Below are 13025 nucleotides of genomic sequence, written 5' to 3' on the forward strand. Positions count from 1 at the left end.
TCTTCTGTGGTCCAGCACTTTTTGGCCTTTTAGGTTAGTGCCTGGGAAGGTACTCATTTGTGCAACTCAGTGGAACATGACATGAGTCAATGTTAGATGCAAACTCTGATTTTACACTGTTGACATAAAAATTAAAACCAAAATCCCAAGCCTACCCTACTATAAAAAACAATTAAAAAATTAATATCTACCCTACGCCAAGTTAACTAAGACTATCTTAAAATATAATAAATGTCTATGTCCTAATTAATTACTAACCAGGCCTACAAATAACACAAATAATTTTTAAAAACCATAAGTGGTACCCCACGTTAGGCACCACTTATTGTTTTTTAAAATTATCTGTATTACCTGTAGGTCTAGCTAGTGATCATTTAAGACACAGACACTTGATTAAAGGTGTGTTCTAAGGGTGTGTCTGTATTCCAACCAGATTATACAGATCTAGAAGTTCTTTGGGTATGATATCTTGCCAGGGCTGCCACGTTGCTGGATTAAAATTTCTCTACGCTAAACCTACAGAATCCAAGTCTCCAGGCATAAGGCCTGCCTGTTGGTTGGAGGGGAGATTTAAATATACGTAGCTCCAACTTTAAGCATTTCTAAGTGTAAAATTCCTGGCAGCTTAGTACACCCACATTGCTGTGCCATTGTCTCTGCTGTACCAGTGTCTCTGCCGCCCATCTCCTGGGTGTCTTCACTGTATCTTCTAAAACTCTTTACCCACTTATTATCAATCTGTTTTTAAAAAGCCCAGGTGACTGTATGCCCACTCCAGTGTAGGAAACATGCATGTGTAGTTACACAGTGTAGCATCATTAGCCACATAACATCAATGGTCCTTCTCTTTGACACCCACGATCTTCTCACATCTCCTTGTACAAATGTCTTGAGAATATAACTCAGCTTAAATACGTCAGCCTTCTGTGGCCCTCCCATCTTGGGGCTGTCTATCATAGGGGGCAGGATCCTACTTGGATAAGTCAAGTAAGCCCTGAGCTAGAGTCTAGGTAACATTCCAGATTGTTCCACAGGAACCTAGGAAAGGGAGGCTAATGGAACTGGAAGGAGCGTCAGCCATATGCAAGGTACCTCAGGGGCATTCTGTATAAGCCACTTCCATTGTCTTTATCATAATCCTTATCACAATCCCATGTTGTCCCCATCTCATGGAAGATATAAGTGTGGCTTAGTCTCAGTCTGTCACACCCCAGCTCTGCCTTCACTCTCTGCAGGACGGCCTCAACATTTTAGACAGCAGTTCCCCCGAAAAGGTCTCTAGGAGCCCAAGACATGGCCTGCTTTATTTAAACATTTGAAGCTCGTGTGCATCTTGCATTTTAACTCACTTTTCTGCTCTCCTCGGAGAGCCAGCATTTCAGGACGTGTGCTAATCCTACTGAGCTTCTGTCATTCCCTCTCTCCTCCCTAAGTCTGGGTGTGACTATACTACAGGAAGAGCCTCAGGCCTCCAGCCCAGCACAGAACTGATGCACACAAGCACTTGACAGGTGCCTGTTGAATAAAGAGGATGTGTCATGATTTTTAAAAAAGATGCCCATTCGCACGGTGGTTGCTTCCTCTTGCATAAATCTGTAATAACTTAATGACAAGGGTGGAGGAGAAAGGATCATATTTTCTTCCACGGCTGCTAAGGGTCCAGCTAAATTTAACATGAGATGTGGGCTTTTCAAAGAGTCTTACCTAAAATCATGACAACAATTAACCCCTCGCAAGATTGATGGGAGCCCGTAAAGATAGACTGCGCTGTCTTTAAGCAGCTCTTGCTGATGAGAAGGACTCAGCCAACATCTATAAATACGGAATACGTTCTTCTAGCACTAAAGTTTGAAGCTAAAAGTAAAAACCAAAAAGTAGCTAAAAGTAAAAACCAAAAAGTTTCAATACAAATAGAGAGAAAAGACGTATGAAGGCACAAAGCCAAATTACTGAGAGAAAACCAACCGCCCTGCCATGGTGCCGCCCAAACTTTAGAGTTACAAAATGCCCCACAGTCAAGTACTTACAAAAAGGTAAGCATCTCTGTTCTCCTCTGGCTTCTGAGGTTCTAAAGCTCTGCGTTTCAGAAGGCTGCCCACCATCGGATGCGGTGTGTTAGATACCCTTTATTCTAAAGTGCATCTGAATGTTACATTTTTTTTTAATGGAAGATGTGTAGCCTCTTTGGTGGCTTGGGTATGGAACATCACCCATAGGCTGGAGTGTCTGAGCACTTGGTCCCCAGCTAGTGACACTAATTTGGAAGGTTATGGAACTTTTAGGAAGTAGAAACTCCCTGGAGAATGTGGGCCATGGAAGGCTTGATGCTTTATAGCACAGCTTTATGTCCTGTCCATGCTGTTTCCTGTTCAGCCAGGACATAAGCAACACACTCCTGCCTCAGTGAAGTCACTTGTTGTCAGCCTTCCCCCACATGACAGTCTGCTTCTCCTTCAACAGTAGGATAAAATAAGACTTTTCTTCCTTAAGTTGATTTGTGCCAGGCATCATGTCATCCATCGCGACAAGAAAACTAATAATACATTTCTAAGATGCTGATGTGTGAGAGATAACAGTCCTCGATGTTGCCAAGTAATTAAGCCCAGGAGCTGAGCCTGAATTATCAAGGGATATATATTCCAAAAAAAAAAATGATTGTCTGGTAAATTGTTGCTGCTTCTCAAGATGACGAAAGCATCAGGTGCTGACAGCAGTGGTGTCAGAAGCCAGTCACAGATGCCTACAGTGACTTCAGATGGTGAACTTCGGTGACAGCATGAATGACAAAAGCTGGCATCTGAGCAGACATCAGTAGCTGGAACATAAACTCCGACTCCCAGTGAATCTGTCCACTAGAAACCACAGTCACTTACCCAGAGATCATCCCTGCAGTAAGAGAGTGACAGGACTAGAGGGGACTCGAACATTTAACATTAGAGACCGAGCAGTTAAGACCTGGTACATGCAGAATTCTGAGGATGTGTGCAGAAAATCCATCTTGCTCAGACTGAAGCCGAGTATGAGCCTAGGACCACTACCCCGCCCCTCCCCCACCCCACCCCCACCCCCTGCCATGCCCCTCCCCCACCCCCACCCCCCACCCCTGCCCCGCCCCTCCCACATAGAGGGTGGCTTAATATTAAATACATGGCGTCAGCCTAAGACTTCACCTGGCAGCCCCAAATTTGGGGGAGCAGGGCAAGTTCTACTTGCCCCTTGAATGCCAGCCTTAAAATGGAGGTGCACGTGAGTGACCAAGTGTTCAAAGCTGACCGTTAGTTAGTTGTAAGATCCAGCAGGCTGACGTCTGCTTGTGATGCCAAGCCATTGTTGTTGTTGTTGTTGTTTCCACAGCTGTCCAAGAATTTCTTGGACAACACGTAAAGATGAGCTCAAAAATAGATCACTGGTCTAATGTAATAACTAGCACTGTACAGCTTTAAAAGAATATCTTAAGCCTGTGCTCATCTTGGGCAAGGTCCAGCATCTTTGAACATTCAGCGAACATTTATTGGGCAGTTAGTCAACGTCAATTACCACGCTCGAGGCTGGGGGAAACGGAGACAAATGAGACAGTCTCGGACGCCAAATATTTAAAAACCCTTCCTAATGCTCTTTACGGGTTTATTGCTAACAAAATTACTCAACTCTTGTTGAATCCGTCCATATTTCTTTGCAGGGCTACTCTGGTTATAATCCAAGTTTTTGGAATGTTGGGCTCATCCATCGTCATTCAGGTAAGGGTGCGTTTAGTGCATGCTAGCTTGTCTGTCTCCGACAAGACTGACGAAAAGCTGTTTTAGTTTCCATCTGTTGCTGTGACAATACCATGACCAAAAGTAAGTTACAAGGGGCAAGGGACTTATTTCAGCTTGCAGGTCACAGTCTGTCACTGAAGGAAGACGGGACAGGAACTCGAGCAGGGGCGTGAAAGTGGGCCGCCTGCTGCTTCCCGCTCCACACAGCATTTTCTCTGACGGCCACTCACAGGCAAGGAAGTGGAGCAGATACCACGGAGCAAGGCTTCTTGCTGGCTCATAAGTAAGTGGCCTCACAGTTAGCTGGTTTTCCTCTTTTTCTCATGCCCATCTTTTTATTTGTCATTACTCCATGAGCTATATGATTTACCAGCTCATTATATAGCACTTAATTTGTATTAGGTATTACATATGGCATGCGATGGTTTAAAATGTCCAGGAAGATATGCCAAATGCATGAAACTACGGATTCACTACACATTAGAGACTGAGAGCCAGCAGTCTGCAATGTCCTGGGACCTAGAAGGAGCTCAAAGGGTTAACGACAGTTTGTTTTTTTGTTTTGTTTTGTTTTGTTTTGTTTTTTGAGGGAAGAGTAAGGTTTCTAACAGCTAAAGAAATCTTGGTCACCACCACATTTATCCCCGCCATTTTCACACCCACTTTCCACAATGAGAGATACAAAATCACACTGTTTTAACTCATCTGGGTTTGATTCTTTTTGTCTGTCCACTGCCTTCAGAAAAGCAGTTAAGCACCAGCAACACTGAGGGCATGCATCTACCCTGAACAACTGCAGCCGGTCCATGATGCACGGGCAGAAAGTGCTCTGTACCAGTTCACCCACAATTCCATCACCGTTCCCACTGCATCAGCATAACTTTTAACTAAATGTGCAAGTAAAATATGGAACTTCACATTTCAAAGTGAAGAACTTTCAGGAGAATTACAGTTCTATATTTGTGTTACCAATTTCTACTTTTTTTCTAATGATCCCTGATATACTCTCTGGGAAGACATTGGGTATTCTGCAGTGTAGCTGAGAGTCTTTAGTAGATTTTCAAAATAATCTTTGTATAATTCTGGGATTACAGCATATGGACGAAGGTTCTGACCATCTAAATTAAACAAATAATGGCTGCTTGTGACGCCATAAAGTAAAATGTTCCATAGCAAAGCCCCCCAAAATTCTCAAAATATGCTTGACATAGTCTGGGATGGAATCTTAAATTTCACCTGCCGTTGTAAGCAAAAGTATTTGTAATAGCCCAGGACCAACTGCCCAGGGAATGGCTCTGCCCACGGTGGGCTGGGCCCATCAATTAATAATCAAGACAATCCCTGAAGACATGCCAACAGGCCAATCTGTTCTATCAGCCTCAATCAGTTGAGGGTCTCCTCTCAGATGACTCTAGGCTGTGCCAAGTTGACAGTTAAAGGGGATATCAAACTCAGGGAAGCTTAGGCTGAAAGCACAAATGTCCTCCAGGAGTGCCTCATGAATAAACATCACTGTTTCACCCAGACCAACAGACAGTTGCCAAAACAGCAGAAGAATCGAGCTGGCTGTGGTTCTGAGTGATAGGATCATATTCAACCAGCTCCAGGGACCCGGCAAGCAGGAAGAAAGGGGACTGGCATGTCATGTTCCTACCACAGCCATCCTCCCAACCCCTGGCAACGATGAACGAAGCCAATTTATATGAAATCCTCTCCCCTCATTTTCTCATCAGGAAGCGAGAACCAAAGGAGCAATAGATTACAAATAACATATAAGGATAAATTCCCTAATGGCATAACTAGAGACCCAAAGAGACTCAGGAGACTGATCTTAGGGAAACACAAAGCAGGGGTGGGTGGGAGGACAGAGCCTCTGTGGCTGCTCAGGGGTACAGGAGAGAACAGTGTGGCCACATAGCCGAGGATCTTATCCAGTACCGGACAGGCAGCCCTTCACAGTTGTGTCCTTCCGAAGCCAGATGGCCAAAGCTAAGAAATGTCTGCCCCCCATCTTAGCACCCCGCTTGTGGCTCTGCTCCGAGACTAGGAGGAACACCAGCAGCCATGCAGCTGCAGGCGAGGGTCTGAGGGAAGCCAGGCGCTGCGGTTCCCAGGCATTGTATCCAGGTGGGGAGCATTATTTGTGGCACACAGGAAATGTTTCTGCTGTGACTTCAACACAGGAAGTGTTTGCTCAGCAATATGCTCACTTCTTCCATCCTCCCCTGGCACCTTCCAACCCTGGAGTGTGTTAAAAAAAAAAAAAAAAGAGCTGACAGAGAAGCCCCTAAAAGGTTTGCATTTGAGTCTGTAGATGAGGCAAAGGTAAGAGGTTTTTATGGGGGGAGTGTTGTTTGTTTGTTTGGTTGTTGTTTTAGGTACTCACTCAGGGGTTCCTGTAATGTCATTTTTAAAAAAAAAAAAAAAAAAAAAGGGCCAAACAGAGAACATAGAGTTTGCTAGCAAAATTCATCGCCCTGACGCTCCCACTGGATATGATGCTGCAATGCTGCAACGCTCTGGACCTCTGCAAGGACAGTCTCGCCATGGCAGTCTTTGGGCCCCCGGCTGAGTGTTCTGAAATGCTGAAGGATTGCTCGGCTCTCCACCGCCGGGCTCATGGAACACAGAGCCATCCTGCCCAGGTGCAAAGCCACGCTCTCACATCAGCGCTCTTCCACACTGCATAGGAGGGCCTATCAGTGGGCTGTAGAAATGCTTACAGATGTATGAGTCCGCTCAGGCCTGTTGGCAAGCATTCTATACTGTACGCAGATGAAGAAATATGACTCAAGACTTGTGCTGGCCAATGTGGTAGCCACTACCCGCCATTACCTATTGAACACATAAGCTGTGGCTGAAGAATACACCATAGGTCAAAGACCAAATAATAGGACAGAATGCAAATCTCTCACTGCTAGTTTTGAACATTATGAGCTGAAAATTTTTACATCGAGTGAACTAAACAGTACATGCTGTTATGTGATGAACCGTGTGCTCCCTCAGAACATGACTGTATTTGGGTGTGAGGCTTTTGAAGGGTTGTGAAAAGTGAGGCCCATTAGGGTGGTCCCTAAAACAAGGTGGCTGGTTTGGACACACACACAGATGTGACTGGCTTGAGTGCACACACAGAAAGCAGGTGTGTCTGGACAGACGGAAAGCAAAGTGTGGAGACAGTGGCCACAGCAAGTCAAGAGAAGACAGCTGAGGACACCAAGCCTGGATGACACACCTATACTAGGACTTCTAAGCCCAGAAGTGTGAGCAAGCAAATGCTATTTAAGTCACCTAAGGGCTGGTCCTTGTCAGGGCAAAGGAATGCTGTAGTATTAAGATTAATCTTGTCTGTTTAACTTTTACATTGCCTACCAGAAAATGTACAAATTATGTATACACATGTGTATACACACACACACACACACACACACATTACACAATGCCATTCTCAGGTTTCCACAGCGATTGTTTTTAAGACTTATTATTTTATTAGTAGTAGTTGTGTGTGTGTGTGCATGCTACAGTGTTCATGTGCGGGTCAGGGGACAACCTGCAGGTGCTGATTATCTTCCCAACATGTAGGTTCCAAAAATCAACCCCTGGTTGTTGGGCTTGGCAGCAAGTGCTTTTATCTGCTGAGCCATCCTGCCTGCCACACAGCACTTAATAGATTTAAAAGAGAAAGCAACTCCTCTTGTCACAAACCTCCTGGATGTAAGTGGACAGAAGTCCTTGGATGCTCCGGCATTCATTTCGACCCTCCGGGCATGGGACAAGGCCTGTTTGTGGAGAAGACCCCCCCCCAAAGGCCCTGCGGTTGCCGTTTTCAACCTGTGGGTCCTGACCCCCTTGCCAAACCTCTATCTCCAAAAATACTTACAGTATGATTCATAACAGTAGCAGAGCTACAGTCAAGTAATAGCGATGAAAACGATTTAATGGTCGGGGGTTTTACCACAACATGAGGAACTGTATTTAAGGGTCACAGCATTAGGAAGGCTGAGAGCCATTGCTGTTCAGGGAGCTTCTTGGAAGATGTGGGTTTATTCTATATGAGGGTACCCCTGGTTCTCTGTGGTGATCCTTCTGATATCCAGAACATGCACCCGACATCCAGAAAACCCCTATCCTCAAAACAAATCACAGGAGAGCCCGCCACCCTAAACCTGTCACCTGCCAAGGACAGAGGGACCACTTTTTGCTCTTCAGGCAGGAAGGGATATGCAAGCTCTGATGTCCCTGGAGACTAAGGCAGAGCTAAGGTACAGGAGAACCCACTGCAATGCCCCATGTCCTAAGACTGTGTGTCACAGGGCTTCCTAGTCACTGGGGGGCAGGGGGAGAAAGGCATTTCCAGCAGCTATCCCTCAAATTCTCTACTCATGTTAAATGGGACTGCTCAGAATCATGTTCTGGAAGTTGTCTACTGACAACACTGCCCTTCAGGCAAGAGGCAGTGATTTAGAAGAAATCACAGTCCACAGAAGCACTCCTGTAAGTGGCACACGCTCTGCTGCTGACACACACCAGCAAGACACAGTCTACATGCTGACTAGAAGACCTCATGCAACTGTGAGGAGGCCTTCTGTAACTGGAAAGTGTTAATACCACCTGTGGGGGAGCACTCTCACCTGTGGGGGAACACTCCCATCTGTGGGGAGCACTCCTCTAACTGGTAAGCGTACCTCCTGCAAGGAGGTCCCACACCACCTCTGCCCATGAGGACTTCTCTTGTGCCACCAGTGACCTGTCAGGTGCACACCCTCACAGCCAGGAAAAAACTGGAGCAGCATCCGTCCTTCCCGAAGTTCATTCATTTGTGACACCTAAGCAACTACCAGCTGTTGCCTTTTTCTGCCACTCTTAACTGTAGGCACCTATTGCTTCTGACTTTTGTGCTCCGTGGGCTGTGAACCCAGGGCACCCATTCCATCAAGGAGCCTGCAGTTTACTCACCAGCTGTCTTGTGCTGGGATCTGCCTGCAACAAGGCCCCCAGGTATATCGCGTACACATTACCGTGTAAAGGACTCTTGTGGGTGACTGAAGCTCCCAGTATCTATTACAAGTAGAAAGTGGCTGCCGGGAGGGCCGGGCTGCTGCACACTGCCTCTTTCCCTATGTCACTTATTATCTGTTTCCTATACTTTATTTTATTTCTCACCATCTGCTTCCAATCATGAAAAAGAAAGAAACTCTGAATACTAATGAGATAAGTCTCGATCCTTTCCAAATATGAAAACAGGTAGACTGAAATATGGGTGGGACAGAGGTGGAGGGCCTTCGGGCCAGTGTTGTCCAGACCCCTTCTAAGAATTTGGAATTGTGACAAGTCTCCCTTCCTCGGCAGAGGATGCTAATGTCGCAATGGGGATGAATCAATTTACACGGGCCTTGCTGTTGGCAGGAGACCAAGCCTGGCCGGCTCTCACCATCCTGAGGGGGGAAAGCCTGCAACTGTTTCACATATGCTGACTCAGATCGCATCTCTGCCCACCCTGAGCATGACAATTTGGAAGGGGGCCTTTTCTGTACCACAGGCGACTCCATGACAGGTCGCACACCTGAAACCTTAAAATACCGCCTAATCGTTTACTAATTTGGTTTTGTTTCTTGAGTCAGACCAGCCTGGAAATCAAGATCCCACAACTTTGGCCTGCCCATGTCTTGGGATTGTAGGCATGTGACAGGGCACCACACCCCATTTGTGATTCCTTAAGGGCCTAGGGAGTCCACTCACACTCCACACTGACACCTTCTATGTAGCTTTACGGCAAAACATGAGATGCCTTTTAAATGATCAGTTCATCGTGAACCAACCAAAACCTTGGAATGGCATCTCCCGTTGCATCTGAGGCCCACATGGATGATGCAAACAGAGAGGCATGTGTGAGTGAAGGGCCCCAAAGAACCACACTTCACTCCACACTAAAAACTCAGGGTCAGTCAGCGTAAGTGCAAAGTGGATGGTCAAGCTGACCTGTTGTTGTTTTTATTTTTGTTTTTTTTTTTTTTAACAAAAATCTCAATCACTTATTTTACCAACACAGACTCGGGAGCCAGATGTTGCAGTGAAAGCCTGCTAGCTCAGAGAGGCAGACAAAGCACCCAGCTGACCTTCCTCCCCAGCCGATGTCCCAGAAGCAAATGCCCCTCCCCAACACAGTCTCAAACAACCTCTTTCAAATGGACCTCAGCTCCCTTCTACTTCCTGTGCATCCCTATCCAGCCTCCTGACTACCTTTTCTTCTCTATGTTTTGTTCCTAGTAATCTGATGTTCACTCCCTGTCAACTGGTATCTAGCTCCGCCTCTTGATTTACAGTTGACCTTATTTAATCCTGTTGACAACATTCGAGCAGAAAGCTCTGGGATTAAAGATATTTGCTAAGGCAGAGGCACACCACAACTAACATCAGGTTCTCCCAGTAAATAACACAATCTCGTGATCAATATATCCTACACAGGCTTGCTTCTCTCTTTTTGCCCTGAGGCCTGATTTATGTGACTGATGCCCTTGTCATCTCCATGTTGTGTGGTGGCAGAAACTGTGAGCTGTCTATCCAGTGTCCATCTCGCCTTTTTTAACAGCCTCACTTCAATACCTGCCCCATCCAATACAGGAGCTAAGGGCCCGGCAAGATGGCTCAGCAGATAAAGAGGCTGGTGGTCAAGTGTGAGTTCAGTGCCTGGAACCCAACTTAAGAGGCAGTAGACTTCCACAAGGTTCCCTCTGACCCAGGTGTGCGTCTGTATGTGCACACACACACACACACACACACACACACAAACTGTGAGCCATGCCATGGTGAAATTTAAATGAATTATAACTAAATAAGTAAAAATTCAGTTCCTCAGTCACATTTCCCATTCTAAGCCACATTTCAGGCCTTCGTAGTCATACGTGGCTAGTGGACAGTGTATTGGGCATTTCTATCTTCACGGCAAGATCTTTGGATTCTAAAACTGGCAGAGTTTATAAGATATGCAGCTAAAACTGGCATCTCACAACTGAATTTTTAAAAAAAAGATATAATTATTATTATGTATACAGCACTCTGCCTGCATGTACACCTGCAGGCCAGAAGAGGGCATCAGATCACATTATAGATGGTTGTGAGCCACAGTGTAGTTGCTGGAGCTTGAACTCATGACCTCTGGAAGAGCAGTTAGTGCTCTTAACCGTTGGGCTATCCCTCCAACCCTTCACAACTGAAATTTTAATATGCAGATGGTCAATGAATTTTAAGTCATTGGCAGCTCTTTAAAGGGTCTCAGGTTAGACGGCCAGTGCTCTATGGCCTTCCTTCCTCTTTGTATATGGAAAGTGTACAGGGTAGCTGGAATCCAGCAGCAACCTTGGGAGTGGGGGCAGGGCATGATGCGCATTAGCCTGCTGTAGCTCTGTCCTCAGGGCCCCGCCCTTCTCTAGCAAACCCAGTCTCTGAGAGAGAACTGCAAATCTTACCCTTAAAGTATACCCCACCTGCACACTAGTGACAACTTCATCCCCACAGTCACAGAAGCCACCTTTGATGGCTACTGAGCCCTAGAGAAATTCTGCAGACTCCATTTTCAAAGTGTCTTCCTGTTCGGAGCCCATCTTGCCATCCCAGCTGCTGTCACCTCAGGTAGAGTCACCATCTCTTCCTTTAGGCTGTTCTCAAGGTCTGCTCACCAGGCTTGTTTCTGTCCCACCTCCCACAATCCATTTCAACCCAGCAGCCAAATTGGGTCCTTTGAGGCTGGGAGCTAAACCATGTCATCATCCTGCTCAGGGTCCCTCCGGCAGCTCCCGCCTCACCAAGGACACAGGTAGAGTCCTTCCTGTGACTGTGGGGCCCCATATAGTCCCAGCCAACAGCCTACACCCCGACCTCCTCCTCTTGCCTGGCTCCTGGCCTGGCCTCCTTCCTCTGCCCCAAATATCCCACACACCCAGGCCCTATCAGAACCTCCGGGAAGGACTGTGAGACTCCCAAAGCCCCTACAAGCGTTGGCTCAGATTTTTGTCCTTGTGAGTGAGGTCGCTTGACCTTATCTGCACCCTCAGTCTGCACTCACCCTGATCTCCCCACCACCACCCGTCACTGCCTTTACTGTGTCATATCTCTGTCCACGGAGATGTAAGCCCCCAATTGCAAGAATCTTTTTCAGGTATGAGGGAGACCCACCAGCCTAGCACACAGTGGGCACAAAATGCTTATTTCCCAAACAATGTCAATCACGTAAAATCCTCGGGCCACGTAACTGACACCAGCAACTTCCCTTCGCCTAGAAGAGACGATTCATCTCCATGTGCTCATCCTCCTGTAGCTAGGTCTCCATCCCTGGCAGCTGTGGAAATTCCTAGCTTTCGGCTCTATGAAACTCAAAGGTATCATGTTTAGTTCTCAGCCTGCCGTGAGAACAGACACCAGGCTCTGAAAACTCTACTTACGACTCATTTTGTCACCCTTCTAGGACCTGGAATGCACGCCTCCAGTCCAGGGAGCAGAGAGGCCGCAAGCTATTCGTCACTGTGACCACCTTCATAGGACAAGACTGTGGCGCTGCCACAAAACACATACACCCTGAATCTAACACTGTGAAACACAGAGATACAAATAGAGGGACCTTTTTATGAAATCCTTGACCTGTCCTCTTCAAAACTGTCAGGGCAAAGCCAAAGAGTCATTTTAGTCCAAAAGGACATGACAACCCAATGTGACACAGGCTCCAGGGTTACCTCTCTTCAGAGGACATGTCAATGGCTGGAGAAGTTTGAGGTAACAATAATGTACTTTCAATTTCCTGGTTTCAATAGCTGTGCCCTGGTTACTGTGTTTGATGTATAGGGACAGAATGGGCGGGGATGGGTGGGTGTGGGGGGAGGGGTGTGTGTGGGGGGAGTCTGGCTGCAACTTTCCCTCGAGAGGTGCAAAGCAAGTACAGCAAAGATCAGAGGGCAGATGCCTCGGTGAAGCACTTACCATGTCTCTGTGCTCATCTTAATATAGCTGTGATATTTCAAAATAAAAATATTTTATATAACACACATTGTGCATGTGTATATGTGCCCATGTGGAGAGAGGGAGGAAGAAGAGGGGGAGAGGAAGAAGAGAGGGAAGGGGATGAGGAGAGAAGGTGATTCATGAGGTGCTCACAGCTGTTTCCCAAATTGTTTGGCTTTTTCCAAATGAATTTTAATTCAGTGTTTTCGTGGCTATTTTTTTTTTTAACCCTTGCTCAATCAAATACTTGCTGAGAAAATGACTTCTTTACTAAAG

The 13025-nt window shown here is 46.3% G+C and overlaps 1 protein-coding gene across 2 annotated transcripts in view; it reads right to left on the minus strand.

The window, feature by feature from the left end:
- The window catches only part of ITGA9 (integrin subunit alpha 9), a 316744-nt gene that overhangs the window by 206925 nt on the left and 96794 nt on the right, over window positions 1-13025 (minus strand). The gene's annotated exons all lie outside the window — the stretch shown is intronic.

Source organism: Acomys minous (genome assembly GCF_964271855.1).
Source record: "Acomys minous genome assembly, chromosome: 13".
Classification (NCBI taxonomy): domain Eukaryota; kingdom Metazoa; phylum Chordata; class Mammalia; order Rodentia; family Muridae; genus Acomys; species Acomys minous.